This window comes from Loxodonta africana, chromosome 18 (assembly GCF_030014295.1).
Source record: "Loxodonta africana isolate mLoxAfr1 chromosome 18, mLoxAfr1.hap2, whole genome shotgun sequence".
Taxonomy (NCBI): Eukaryota; Metazoa; Chordata; class Mammalia; order Proboscidea; family Elephantidae; genus Loxodonta; species Loxodonta africana.
In genome coordinates, this window is record NC_087359.1 from 14,472,350 (window position 1) to 14,485,368 (window position 13,019).

Below are 13,019 nucleotides of genomic sequence, written 5' to 3' on the forward strand. Positions count from 1 at the left end.
TGTTGGTTCTCTCGGTGTGGCTGTATCTGAGGTCCAGAGCTAGCTGCTGGTACACGTGTAGGGTTTGTCAGCCTACTGACGGGGGGGATGTCTGGGTTTCCCATTTTGTAGAGCTACCACCTAATAAGCAAGAATAAACTCAGCACCCCCAGGACTATGGCCCTGGGCACTCTGCTGACTCACAGCAGAAGCCACTCCCAAAGTCCACCTTTCAGCCAAAGGTGAGACAGGCCTATAAAACAAACAATAACACACGTGAGGAACATGCTTCTTAGTTCAATCAAGTATACGAGATGAAATGGACAACACCTGCCCAAAAGCTAAGTCGAGAAGGCAGAAAGGGACAGGAAAGTTAGACAAATGGACGCGGGGAACCCAGGATGGAAAGGGAAAGGGGGAAAGTGCTGACACATTGCAGAGATTGCAACCAGTGTCACAGAACAGTATGTGCATAAATTTTTGAATGAGAAACTAATTTAAGCTGTAAACTTTCACCTAAAGCACAATTAAAAAAAAAAAAGAATAAACCTACCGACGCTTTTTGAAGCAGTAAAGACTTAGAGGGACAAAGTAATGTTGTACCAACATCTGTGTCACAGAACGTTCAATGCCATCCATTTCATATCTGTTGGGCAACAACCCAGCGGCAGCTGAACCCAATGTCAGCCACATCTCCGAGAGACTGAAGAAAGACTCTGGAACCAGGGATCATGACATATGGTTTATTTGGGAAGCTTACTTACAGGACTGTGGCCCAGGGTGGCGGCTGGACCAGTTTAGCGCTCCACAACCACCCAGCAGGGGACACAGCTTATATACCATTCAAGCTGGGACCAAAGCTCATTGTTTTTCTCCCACGTCCTTGGGCAGTCAGTGTTGCCAGGGACTTCACGTCCAGGCCCAGATGTTTTCCTTCCTGTTGCTAAGGCATTCGTCGGCCTTGGCCACTGGCCCAGTCATGCCACTCCCAGCCTTGTGCCTTAGCCTGAGTCCATCCCGAGTTCATCCCCAGCATGCTTCGGGGAAGAGCAAACCTGACTCCATTATGAGGGGATGTATATAGCTGAATAGCATTACCCTACAATATCTCTGCCTGTAGGAATATACGGATTTTTTCCCCGTATGGTGCTGTATATATCAAGGAAGTGGTTTAAAAAAAAAAATTGCTGTTGAGTCAATTCTGACTCGTAGCGATCATAGGACAGAGTAGAACTGCCCCATAGGGTTTCCAAGGAGTAGCTGGTGGATTCGAACTCCCTACCTTTTGGTTAGCATCCAAGCTCTTAACCACTACACTACCAGGGCTCATATCTCTGGCTGCAGGAATATTTGGATTTTTTCCCCGTATGGTGCTATATTGGAAACTCTGGTGGCGTAGTGTCTAAGTCCTACGGCTGCTAACCAAAAGGTCAGCAGTTTGAATCCGCCAGGTGGTCCTTGGAAACTCTATGGGGCAGTTCTGCTCTGCCCTATAGGGTTGCTATGAGTCAGAATTGACTCGACACCAGCGGGTATGGTGCTATATATATATCAAGGAAGTGGTTTACAGGCTATATTAATACACTAAAACCTGCAAAAGCCAAAACTCATGTAAGGCAGAAACCTGTCAGAGAAGGAAAACTCGAAACTAAAATGAGGCAGGATCCTTAACAGAGAGCGATGGAAAAATGGTGACTGCACCCTGTCAAAGGTGGGGAAAACTTGCGAGACCCGGAAAAAAAAGGCAGATCGTCGCGTTCCGGCTCTCACAGGTTTCACTGTAATACAAACCTTTTGGCAACGTTCAAATGAACACACGTGGTGCTGTGCCCATCCGAATCTGCAGGCCACATTTGGGGTCTTGGCAAACAGCACACCAGACAGTTGCCACCCATTTCATTGATTTATGTATTTAGGTCAAGAAGGACTTTAAAAATATACATCTTATTATGGAAATTGCCAAGCGTATACATAAATGCAGAGAGAGGAATAACAGACTCCAGGGACCCAGGATCCAGTTCCAGCAACTATCCAAAATTCGTCCATCTTTGCAACCAATTCTTAATCAGTTTGAAGACCCACATATGGGGTGACCAGACTGTTAGGGATGCTACCAGACACCATATTGCCCCACCCAGTCTTGCTTGTTTTGTGAAAGAGAAGCAGAGGGGACAACTTGTAAGACTCTAAAGCCTGGCTCTCTGGTCAAAGCCACCAACTACAGATAAGTGAGGGTTCAAAACAGAAATCAGCAAGAGAAATTGCTAGATCCAATCTGAGGAGACCACAGAGTGGTCCAGACTCAGAGGGGAAGAGCCACGGGATGGGTTAAAATAGCCTGGAGGGCCCATGGAACAAAATAAGACTAAAGGGGTGCACCAGCCCTGGGGCAGGGATCGGAAGGCAGGAGGGAACAGGAAAGCTGGTAATAGGGAACAGAGAGTTGAGAAGGGAGAGTGTTGACATGTCGTGGGATTGTTAACTAATGTCATACAACAATGTGTATACTAGCTGTTTGATGAGAAACTAGTTCTCATCTAAAGTTCAATTAAAAAAAAACCTTCATCTAAAGTTCAATTAAAAAAAAAAAAGATTACAGCCAAAAAATATTATGGTAAAATTGAAAAAAAAAAAAAAAAAAGCCTGGAGCTGACAGAGGAACTTGGAGGCTATCATGGTTCACAAGAGCAGCATTGTCCCCTCTCTCTGTCTCCCCACCCTAACTATTGATGGATATCATTACTTGATCTAACTTTAAAAACTTATTCTAAAAAAGTCAAACTAAACTTCACAACCATTAGGATGACTATTTAAAAAAAAAAAAACTACTGCGTTGATGACTATTATTTAAAACAAAAAAAACGGAAAATCCTAAGTGTCAGCGAGGATGTGGACAAATTGGAACCCTTGTGTGTTGCTGGTCAGAACGTAACATGGTGCAACCGCAGTGGAAAAGTTTGGCAGCTCCTCAGAAAATTAAACAGAACTGCCATGTGACCCAGCAATTCCGCGCCTGGGTATAGACCCCGAAGACTTGAAAGCAGGCACTCAGACAGAGACTTGTACATCCGTGTTCATAGCAACATTATTCACAACGGCCAAGAGGTGGAAACAGCTCAAGTGTCCATCCAAAGATGAATGGATCAACAAAATGTGGTAGGTATACACAGTGGAATATGATTTAGCCGTAAAGTGAAATGAAATCCTGATACATGGCACTACGTGGATAAACATGGAAAACATGATGCTGAATGAAATAAGCCAGACACAAAAGGACAAATATTGTATAATTCCATTTCTGTGAAATATCTGGAATAGGCAAACGCATAGAGTCAAAAATAGATTCGTGGGCTGGGGCAAAAGGAGATTGGGGAGTTACTGCCTAAAAACAGAAAGAAAGAAAACAAAGTGAGGAGGAAAAATAACAGAATGAAATAAATCAAACCAGAGCAGTGGGTTACAGGTATTTCACTAGTGTCAAATTTATTATGTGTGATTTGCCGTTACCGTAGATTTTACATTGAGACTTTGAAGTTGCTGTATGACTGGGTCTATCTTTAGCCTTAGGGGCAAGCTTCGAGCTGACCCACAGCTCACTGTGATATCACAGTCGCAGTGAAAGGAGGTGCTTTGCTTTGAGGGAAGCAGCTAGCTTTGACGGCAGATTTTCTCCAAGAAACAAAGTAATTGTGGAAAAAAAGAATAGAGGTTCAGGAACATAAGCTAATTCTGTGCATTTTCATCCCATAACAACTAGAGGAACATTCCTTCCTAATTAAACCAGGAAAACAAAAATGTGAAACAAATTCAAGTCAGAGCTCTCCTTTCCCCACGGCCCCCAGAGTGGAATTCCAGAGCCTCCTCTTCCACCAGCCTGACAATTTAACGTATCCACGGAGAGAGACTTCTTCGTGTGGAAATTAAAAAAGATAATCCCAGGACAGCCATTCATAGGACAGTCTAGGGTTGATTTGCTCCCCAGGAGCGTGGAGCATAGCAAACACTTAATAAATGTTTGTTGGACTAATCTGTTTGTGCTTTAGGGTCCTCAGAAAGGGATGCCTTCTGAGTGTGTAAACTAAGAATCACGATGCCTAGATGTTACATTAAAACAATAACGTGGGCCACTCTGGGACTGAGCACAAACGTGAGGAGGTGCGTGCATTTCCAAGGGCTTTGAAACATTGACCTCCAGGCAGGGAGCCCCGGATGACTTCGCACATTAATATTATTCTGTTAATGCACTTTTTCTTGTGGTAAGTCATAATCTCATTCATTTTGGTTACAGTGTTTTTTTTTTTTTTTAAATCAAAGATAGTGAGATATAATCCCATTCAAGGGCAAGGAGGGACCCCCAACTCACAGTGACCCCATGTGTCTCAGAGGGGCTTTCTGGGGCTTTCAGTGGCCGACCTTTCAGAAGTAGATTGCCAGGCCTTTCTTCGGAGGTGCCTCTGGGTGGACTGCCTGCAATAACCATTTGCCCCACCAAGTCAAGCTCCTCCCCATCTTTGCCTGCCTTGTTGAAATAGCCAAATCCATTGCTCAAACTGCCAAAGAGGATAATCTATTTAAAAGCACACCTGGCATGCCGCTCCTTGTAAAGATTCAGGAAGGATTTAAGTGTCTGAGTCCATTTCCAGAAACAGGAGGAAAATGCACACCAGTGTATTTATGTTGGGTCAGCCCTGGTGGCACAATGGTTAAGTACTCAGCTGCTAATCAAAAGGTCGGTGGTTCAAAGCCACCCAGCGGTTCTGTAGAAGAAAGACCTGGTGATGTCCTGTAAAGATAACCCATTGCGGTCAAGTTGATTCTGACTCATAGCAACCCTACAAGACAGAGTAGAACTGCCCCATAGGGTTTCCAAGAAGCATCTGGTGGATTCGAACTGCCAACCTTTTGGTTAGCAGCCAAGCTCTGAACCACTGCACCACCAGGGTGCCCCGTAAAGATTACAGCTTTGGAAACCCTAGGGTCAGCTGTACTCTGTCCTGTAGAGTCTCTATGAGTCGGAATGGACTGGACAGTACACAACAGTTTCCCTAGAGAGGAAAACTTCACCTGGAGGAAACGAGGAGGCAGGGGAGTGACCGCGGCCAGGACAGAGAATTGAAGGCCTGTTGGCTAGCTTTTGGCCACACCACCAAACACATCCATGAAAAAACAGGAAATGCAGGGGCCAAATCCCATTGCAGGCATTGTATGAAGAGGACGGAATGTAAGACAGTAACAACAACGACGACAAACCAGCACATGGTTTTTCCTTGGTGCAATCAAGCCGACCAGGGTTTGGGTCTTAATTTGACTGTTTCTAGAAACTGGACAGGAGTCCTGTCATGGTGCAAATGGTCAGCATGCTCAGCTGCCAATACCAAGGTTGGAGGTTTGAGTCTACCCAGAGGGAACTTGGAAGAAAGGCCTGGCAATCTAGTTCTGAAAATCAGCATTGAAAACCCTGCGCAGCACAGTTCTACTCTGACACACACAGGATCGCCATGAGTTAGAGTCGACTCCACAGCAAGAGGTTAGAAACTGGCAAATGGTCAAGGTCCTGTAGGCCCCGTAGGAGCAGCTCACGCACCAACAATCACAGTGACTGATGTGGGGCCAGAAAGGAATTAGCTGTTCACCATTGGAAATGTGGCAGGCAGGGGCCAGCTCCCGGGGTCATGAGAGGCCAAGCAAGGAGCCAGGCTTTCCTCATCAGCATTGGGAGCCCTGGAAGGGCTTCAGGCAGGAGAGCCGCGCATCAGGTGTGCCTTTAAATATAGGTAGTCACTGACTTACGATAGGGCTCCATTCCTCGACTCATGAGTCGAATACCTCTTTTTTTTTTTCAGTTTTCATTATTTATTGCCTTTTATTATCAGTATTTTTAAAAATCTGATCTTTGCTTGTCTTTGGGGGTTGAAAACATTACATAAACATCTGCGAGTGGACACCTGAGAGTAACAGCAAATTACGTACTAAACATTGTACATGGTGAGAGGTATGTACCAAAAAAAAAAACAAAAAACCAGACCATTGTAAATGCAGCTCTTCGTAACTCTAATGCTTGGTAAGTCGGTGACTACCTGTGTATTACCCTGTTTGGCAGTTCGAGCGGTGGATTTGGCTATTCCAACAATGCAGGCAAAGGTGGGGAGGAGCTTGACTTGGCAACTGGGTGGAGCAGAGGTAATGGTTTCAGGAATATTTTAGCGGTAAAATTGCCAGGATATGTTGATTGATGACTTACGTGGAAGTGAGGGACAGAGTGCAGCCCGGGGTGGTGGGCGGGCTGGATATTGGGGTTACTGTCTGTATCCATCAGGGTCCACCCAGGGATACCGAAACCAGTCCACGTGTTGCACTGGTGGAAGAAACACACTGAGAAGCCAGCCAGCCAAGGAACAGTGGCCCATCAGACACATGCAATGGCAGGAAGCTGCGCCCATCTCCAGGGTGGAGGGACACAGGGAGGAGGCCGTAGCCCAGGGATGGGAAACATGGGAGGCTGGAACCACAGTGGGCCTCTCTGTACTCCAAAGCAGAGAGGGAGGGAGAGAATGGCCTGGCCTCCCCTTCCTCTGCCTTCCCGTCTCGCCAATGACCCCCGTGCCTGGAGTTGGAAACCAGCTCACAGGGAGCCTGGGAAACACAGCCAGCGGAGTCAGCTCTCCCAGGACACAGACAAGGCAAGGATAGTCTGAACCCCAGTATCACCCATGGTGGGGCAGGGAAGGAGGGAGGGCAGCTTTGGGGAGGGAGTCTTAGGGGGAAGGATGGAGGTAACGTTCATTACTGGACATGGTGAGTTTGGGGTGTTTTGTGGGACAGGGGGAGGGTGGGGGCCATCCAGCAGACACTTGGGTCCATGATTCCAAAGATCAGGGGAGAAGAGAGGTCGGAGTGCAAACTTGGAACTTACCTGTTTAAATAAAAATGGTGTGAGGCCACCTGGATCAAAGGAGAATGAAGAACACCAAGGTCACACGATAACTATGAGCCCAAGAGACAGAAAGGGCCACATGAACTAGAGACTTACATCATCCTGAGACCAGAAGAACTAGATGGTGTCTGGCTACAACCGATGACTGCCCTGACAGGGAGCACAACAGAGAACCCCTAAGGGAGCAGGAGAACAGTGGGATGCAGACCCCGAATTCTCATAAAAAGACCACACTTAATGGTCTGACTGAGACTAGAGGAATCCCGGCGGTCATGGTCCCCAAACCTTCTGTTGGCCCAGGACAGGAACCATTCCCGAAGACAACTCATCAGACATGGAAGGGACTGGACAATGAGTTGGACAGAGATGGTGATGAAGAGTGAGCTACTTATATCAGGTGGACACTTGAGATTGTGTTGGCATCTCCTGTCTGGAGGGGAGATAGGAGGGTAGAGAGGGTTAGAAACTGGAAAAATCGTCACGAAAGGAGAGACTGGAAGGAGGGAGCTGGCTGACTCATTAGGGGGAGAGTAAGTAGGAGTATGGAGTAAGGTGTATATAAGCTTATATGTGACAGACTGACTTGATTTGTAAACTTTCACTTAGAGCACAATAAAAATCATTAAAAAAAAAAAAAAATGGTGTGAGGGTGGCATCTGACCTCCTCTAACTCCACAAAGGGGAAAGAGAATCAAGATCAACAGCCCAAGGCTGATTCTTATGAGGTAGAAGTCAGAAATGCCGCCTCTATTGCCATCTTTATCAATTCTGACACCAACTGTCCCTCCCACGGCACTGCTTCTCTGCTGGGTTCTATAATTCATTGCAATGGCCACACAGAACTCACAGACGATACTCACAATTATGGGCTTTATTAGAGAAGTAAGAAGTTACAGTTACATTGGAACACTCAGGATACAGTTCTTCCATCAGGACGGCCTCTTTTCAGCTGTGCTGGCAGGCACACCTCTCTCTGGCCCTAGGCCCCTGCCCCGCCCAGGCAAGTGTTACAAAGCAATTTTAGCCCCTGCCAATAAGTCCCCAGAGGCACCCCGGGCACTCAGCTTTCTCGCTCCATGGGCCAGGAAGCCCACCACAGTGTCTCCTGTTGTCGTTTCTCTGCCACCGCTTCTCACCATCTTCGGTGTTATAGCTCTCTGTCTCTTGGTCTTCTGGCTCCAGGGGTTTCTCTGCACCGGGATCCTGGGTCCAAAGGCTCAACTCTCCGCTCCTGGCTGTTCTTCCTTGGTGGCGGTAGGATCCTCCTCTCTGCTCTGGAATTGGGTCTATTTTAAGGAAAAATTGACCAATCCTGTTGGTGAGCCACACTTACCTATTTGCACAGTCCCACCCAATCACTTGGGTGGGAGTTAGAAGACCACGGGGAGAAAGGCCACACACAAGTGATCCGTTGCACTGCAAGGCAGTAGTTATACTCGTTATAGCAACGGATGTGTTCACAGGGCAGGTGTTTGTTTTACGTAAAAGAAGCGTCAAACTGGTTCCCAAGATGGCTGCATCATTTTACTCTCCTGGCCAGCAACGTCTGAGGTTCTAGCTGTTCCATTCTCCCCAGCAATCAGCCTTTTTAATTTTAGCTCTTCTAGTGGATGTGGAAGGAGCCCCGGTGGCACGACAGTTAAGTGCCGGGCTGGTAGCCAAAGGGTTGGCGATTCGAACCCACCCATCAGCTCTGTGGGAGAAACACCTGGTGAACTGCTCCCGTAAAGATCACAGTCTAGGAAGCTCTATGGGCAGTTCTCCTCTGCCACATGGGGTCACTATGAGTCGGAATCAACTCGATGGCACCCAAAGACAGTGGGTACGGAATGTACCTCAGGGTGGTTCTAATTTGCATTTCTCTGGTAACCTTTGAGATCGAGCATTTTACGAAAGATTTTTAAACTGGCCTCGTGTGAGGACACCACCAAGAAATTCTATCCCGGAGGGGGAGCTGGGTGGGAATGACAGTGGCCGAAAGCTCCTCCCAACTTCTAGGGCTCAGGTTGTGTTCTCAAGGGATATGCAGGCCTTTTGGGCAATCCCTTTGTCATCTCATAAGAATTCGAGCTGAAGAGCTTCGCTAAAGGTGTGAACTTGGAGCCTGACAGACCTAGGTTTAGACCCTTACTTTACCACCTTCTAGCTGAAACTTTGCAAAAGTTTAACTGCACTCAGTTTTCTCATCTGTAAAATGGGAACGAGAATGTCTTTTTGTAGGGTTGTCGTGAGGATTAAATCAGATCATGCTGGGAAAGTGGCCAGCTCGGCATCTGGCCCATGTCATGAGCTTGGCAATGGCGGCAGGTGGTGTTGCTTTTGTTACTAGAAGAATTCAGGAGACGCTGGGGATCATCTTTACGTCATACATGAGGAAACTGAAGACGAGTAAGTTAAAAGAGGTGTCCAAACAACCAGCTAATTAGGGTAGACCCCAAAAACCAAATCTACTGCTGTGAAGTCGATTCCGACTCATAATGGCCCTGTATGACAGAGTAAAACTGTCCCATAGAGTTTCCAAGGCGGTATCTTTTTTTTTTTTTTTTTTTTTGAGAGGTATGGCTTTATTTTTAAGGTATTTAATTCCAAGGTTTCCCTTCCTAATTTCAAAGTTTCCCTCTACTGGTCAGAATTGTTACATTAAAATATAAAAGCAAGAAAAACTCAAATATAATAACATCTGTTTTCTTGGAAACAGTTTTTTACAACTTTGCACCCACAGGTGGCTTTGTTTCTTTATAAAACAGCTTCCAATACGCAAGCTATTAGCTAAAACAAATCTGTTTCCAGTGCTAACAGTTAAATGAGCAAAAATTCAACTTAAACCACGAGTCTTGGTACTCTGAGGCTCTGGGACTCAACAAAGGGAAGTACCCGCAACAACAGTAACCCAAACCCAATGCCGTCGAGTTGATTCCGACTCATAGCGACCCTACAGGACAGGGTAGAGCTGCCCCATAGAGTTTCCCATGGGGCGCCTGGTGGATGTGAATGCTGACCTCTTGGTTAGCAGCCGTAGCACTTAACCACTACGCCACCAGGGTTTCCATCAACAACAGCAACAAAAAATCAAGACGATCTCGGTTAGTGGAGAACCGCAGAATGGAAGAGAATTGCTGAGGCCATCAGCCACTGGCTGCACAAAAGCCTCGGCGCTGTGTGCTACCTTGGTTCTCTCCTCTTGCTCCTCTACCTGGACTCCCAAACCTGTTTACGACATCATCCACCTTCTCCAGAACTAACTGGGACTTAAGGAGATGAGTAGGGTGTAAGGTCAGAGATTCTGGCTTCAAGCAAATATCCCAGATGGGAGTTGGGGAGCCTCACAATCTTGCTGGTGATCTCTGTAGTAAGCACCGTGAAAACCTGCTCATAACCTTCGAAATCGGATGACATGGTGGCTCCAGAGTGACTGGCACCAGGCCAAAGCCAAGATTGGGGCAGGAACCATGCAGGGGGAGGGGGGAGACAGAGGCATAGAGACTGCTGGTGGGGGGCTCGGACTGAAAAGTTAGCAGTTGAGTGCTTCATCACTGTGCCTCCAACCCGTACCAAACCTGTTACTGTTGAGTCGATTTCCACTCATAGTGACCCTATACCAAAAAAACGAAACCCAGTGCCATCAAGTCGATTCCGACTCATAGCAACCCTATAGGACAGAGTAGAACTCCCCCGTAGAGTTTCCAAGGAGCGCCTGGCGGATTCGAACTGCCGACCCTTTGGTTAGCAGCCGTAGCACTTAACCGCTATGCCACCAGGGTTTCCAGTGACCCTATAGGACAGAGTAAAACTGCTCCATAGGGTTTCCAAGGAGCAGCTGGTGGGTTCGAACTCTTGGTTAACAGCCATAGCACATAACCACTATGCCATCAGGGTTTCCACTGCGCCTCCAGGGCTCCTTAATTAGGGCAGAGCTAGGATAAAATTGAAATTTAAAAAACCAAACTTGTTGCCGTCGAGTCGATTTCAACTCATAGTGACCCTATAGGACAGAGTAAAACTACCCCATAGAGTTTCCAAGGAGTGCCTGGTGGATTCAAACTGCCAACCTTTTTAGTCAGCGGCTGTAGCTCCTAACCACTATGACACCCAGGGTTTCCAAAACCCAGATCTCCCGAAAACCCTGTGGGTCAGTTCTACCCTGCACGCATGGAGTCACCATGAGTCAGAACCAACTCCACGGCAACAACAACTACGGAGCAGGGCTCCCTGGGTGGTACGAATGGTTAAAGCACTGAGCTACTAACTGAAGAGACTGGAGGCTCGAACCCGCCCAGCAGCACCACAGAGAAAAGGCCTGGTGATAGGCTCCCAGAAGTTCACAGCCTTGAAAACCCTACGGACACAGTTCTATTCTGTACACGTGGAGTCACCAGGAGTCAGAATCCAATCAACAGCAAGCAACGACACCCCGATTGCCCTGCCAGTGGCCAGCGCCTGCCCCCACCCCAACACACACTCTTAATCTCTCACTTTGTGTATTGTATCAGGCCTGGAATAGAGTGTAGCCTTTGTTTCAATCATTGTCTCAAGGCACAAGGTGGATGTCTCAGTCATCCAGTGCTGCTGTCACAGAAATACCGCCAGTTGTGGTGGTGGTGGTGGTTGCTAGGTGCCGTCGAGTCGGTTCCGACTCATAGCGACCCTGTGCACAACAGAACGAAACACTGCCCGGTCCTGCGCCATCCTTTCATTGTTACGCTTGAGCCCACTGTTGCAGCCACTGTGTCAGTCCACCTCGTTGAGGGTCTTCCTCTTTTCCTCTGACCCTGTACTCTGCCAAGCATGATGTCCTCCTCCAGGGACTGATCCCTTCTGACAACATGTCCAAAGTATGTAAGACACAGTCTCACCATCCTTGCTTCTAAGGGGCATTCTGGTTGTACTTCCTCCAGAACAGATTTGTTCATTCTTTTGGCAGTCCACAATTCAAAGGCATCATTTCTTCTTCAGTCTGCCTTATTCATTTTCCAGCTTTCACATGCATATGATGCAATCGAAAATACCATGGCTTGGGTCAAGGTGACATCTTTGCTTTTCAACCCTTTAAAGAGGTCCTGTGCAGCAGATTTACCCAATGTGATGTGTCATTTGATTTCTTGACTGCTGCTTCCGTGGCTATATCACAGGTAGATGGCTTTAACAAACAGAAATTTATTTCTTCATAGTAAAGTAAGCTAAAAGTCCAAATTCAGGGCGTCAGCTCCAGAGGAAGGCTCTCTCTCTATAGGCCTTGTCATCAAACTTCCGCCAGATGAGGAGCTTCTCAGCGCAAGGACCCCAGGTCCAAAGGACACACTTTGCTCCGGGCACTGCTTTCTTAGTGATATGAGGTTCCCCCTCTCTGCTTGCTTCCTTTCCTTTTTATCTTTTGAGAGAGAAAAGGTGGTAAAGGCCACACCCCAGGGAAACTCCCTTTACTTTGGATCAGGATTGTGACCTGGGTAAGGGTGTTACAATCCCACCCTAATCCTCTTTAACATAAAATCACAATCACAAAATGGAAGGCAACCACACAATACTGGGAATCATGGCCTAACCAAGTTGACACGTTTCTGGGGACACGATTGAATCCATGACAGCAGACTGAGTGGAAACTCATGCCCGGGGACAAAGAGCCAGCCTCAACCTGAAGCTCTAAATGAGAATTCTTACCCACAGGGCAGAGGCTCAACCTCAGGCTGATTTGGTTTCATTTTTGCTTGTTTGCTTAAAGAAAAAAGCACCAGCACCTGAGTAATAACTAGGAGTCCGTTGGTGTTGCAAACGATTAAGTGCTCAACTACTAACAGAAAGGTTGGTGGTTCAAACCCACCCAGAGGCACCTTGGAAGACAGGTCTGGTGATCTGCTTCTGAAAGGTCACAGCCTTGAAAACTCATAGCGACCCTATGCACAACAGAACAAAACACTGCCCGGCCCTGCGCCATCCTTTCAATTGTTGTTACGCTTGAGCTCATTGTTGCAGCCATTATGTCAATCCACCTCGAGGGTCTTCCTCTTTCCACTGCAGTTCTACTCTGCACACGTGGGGTCACCGTAAGTCAGAAAAGACTTGAGAGTAACTAATAAAAAGTAATAATTACAAGGTGGGTTTTATTCCAATT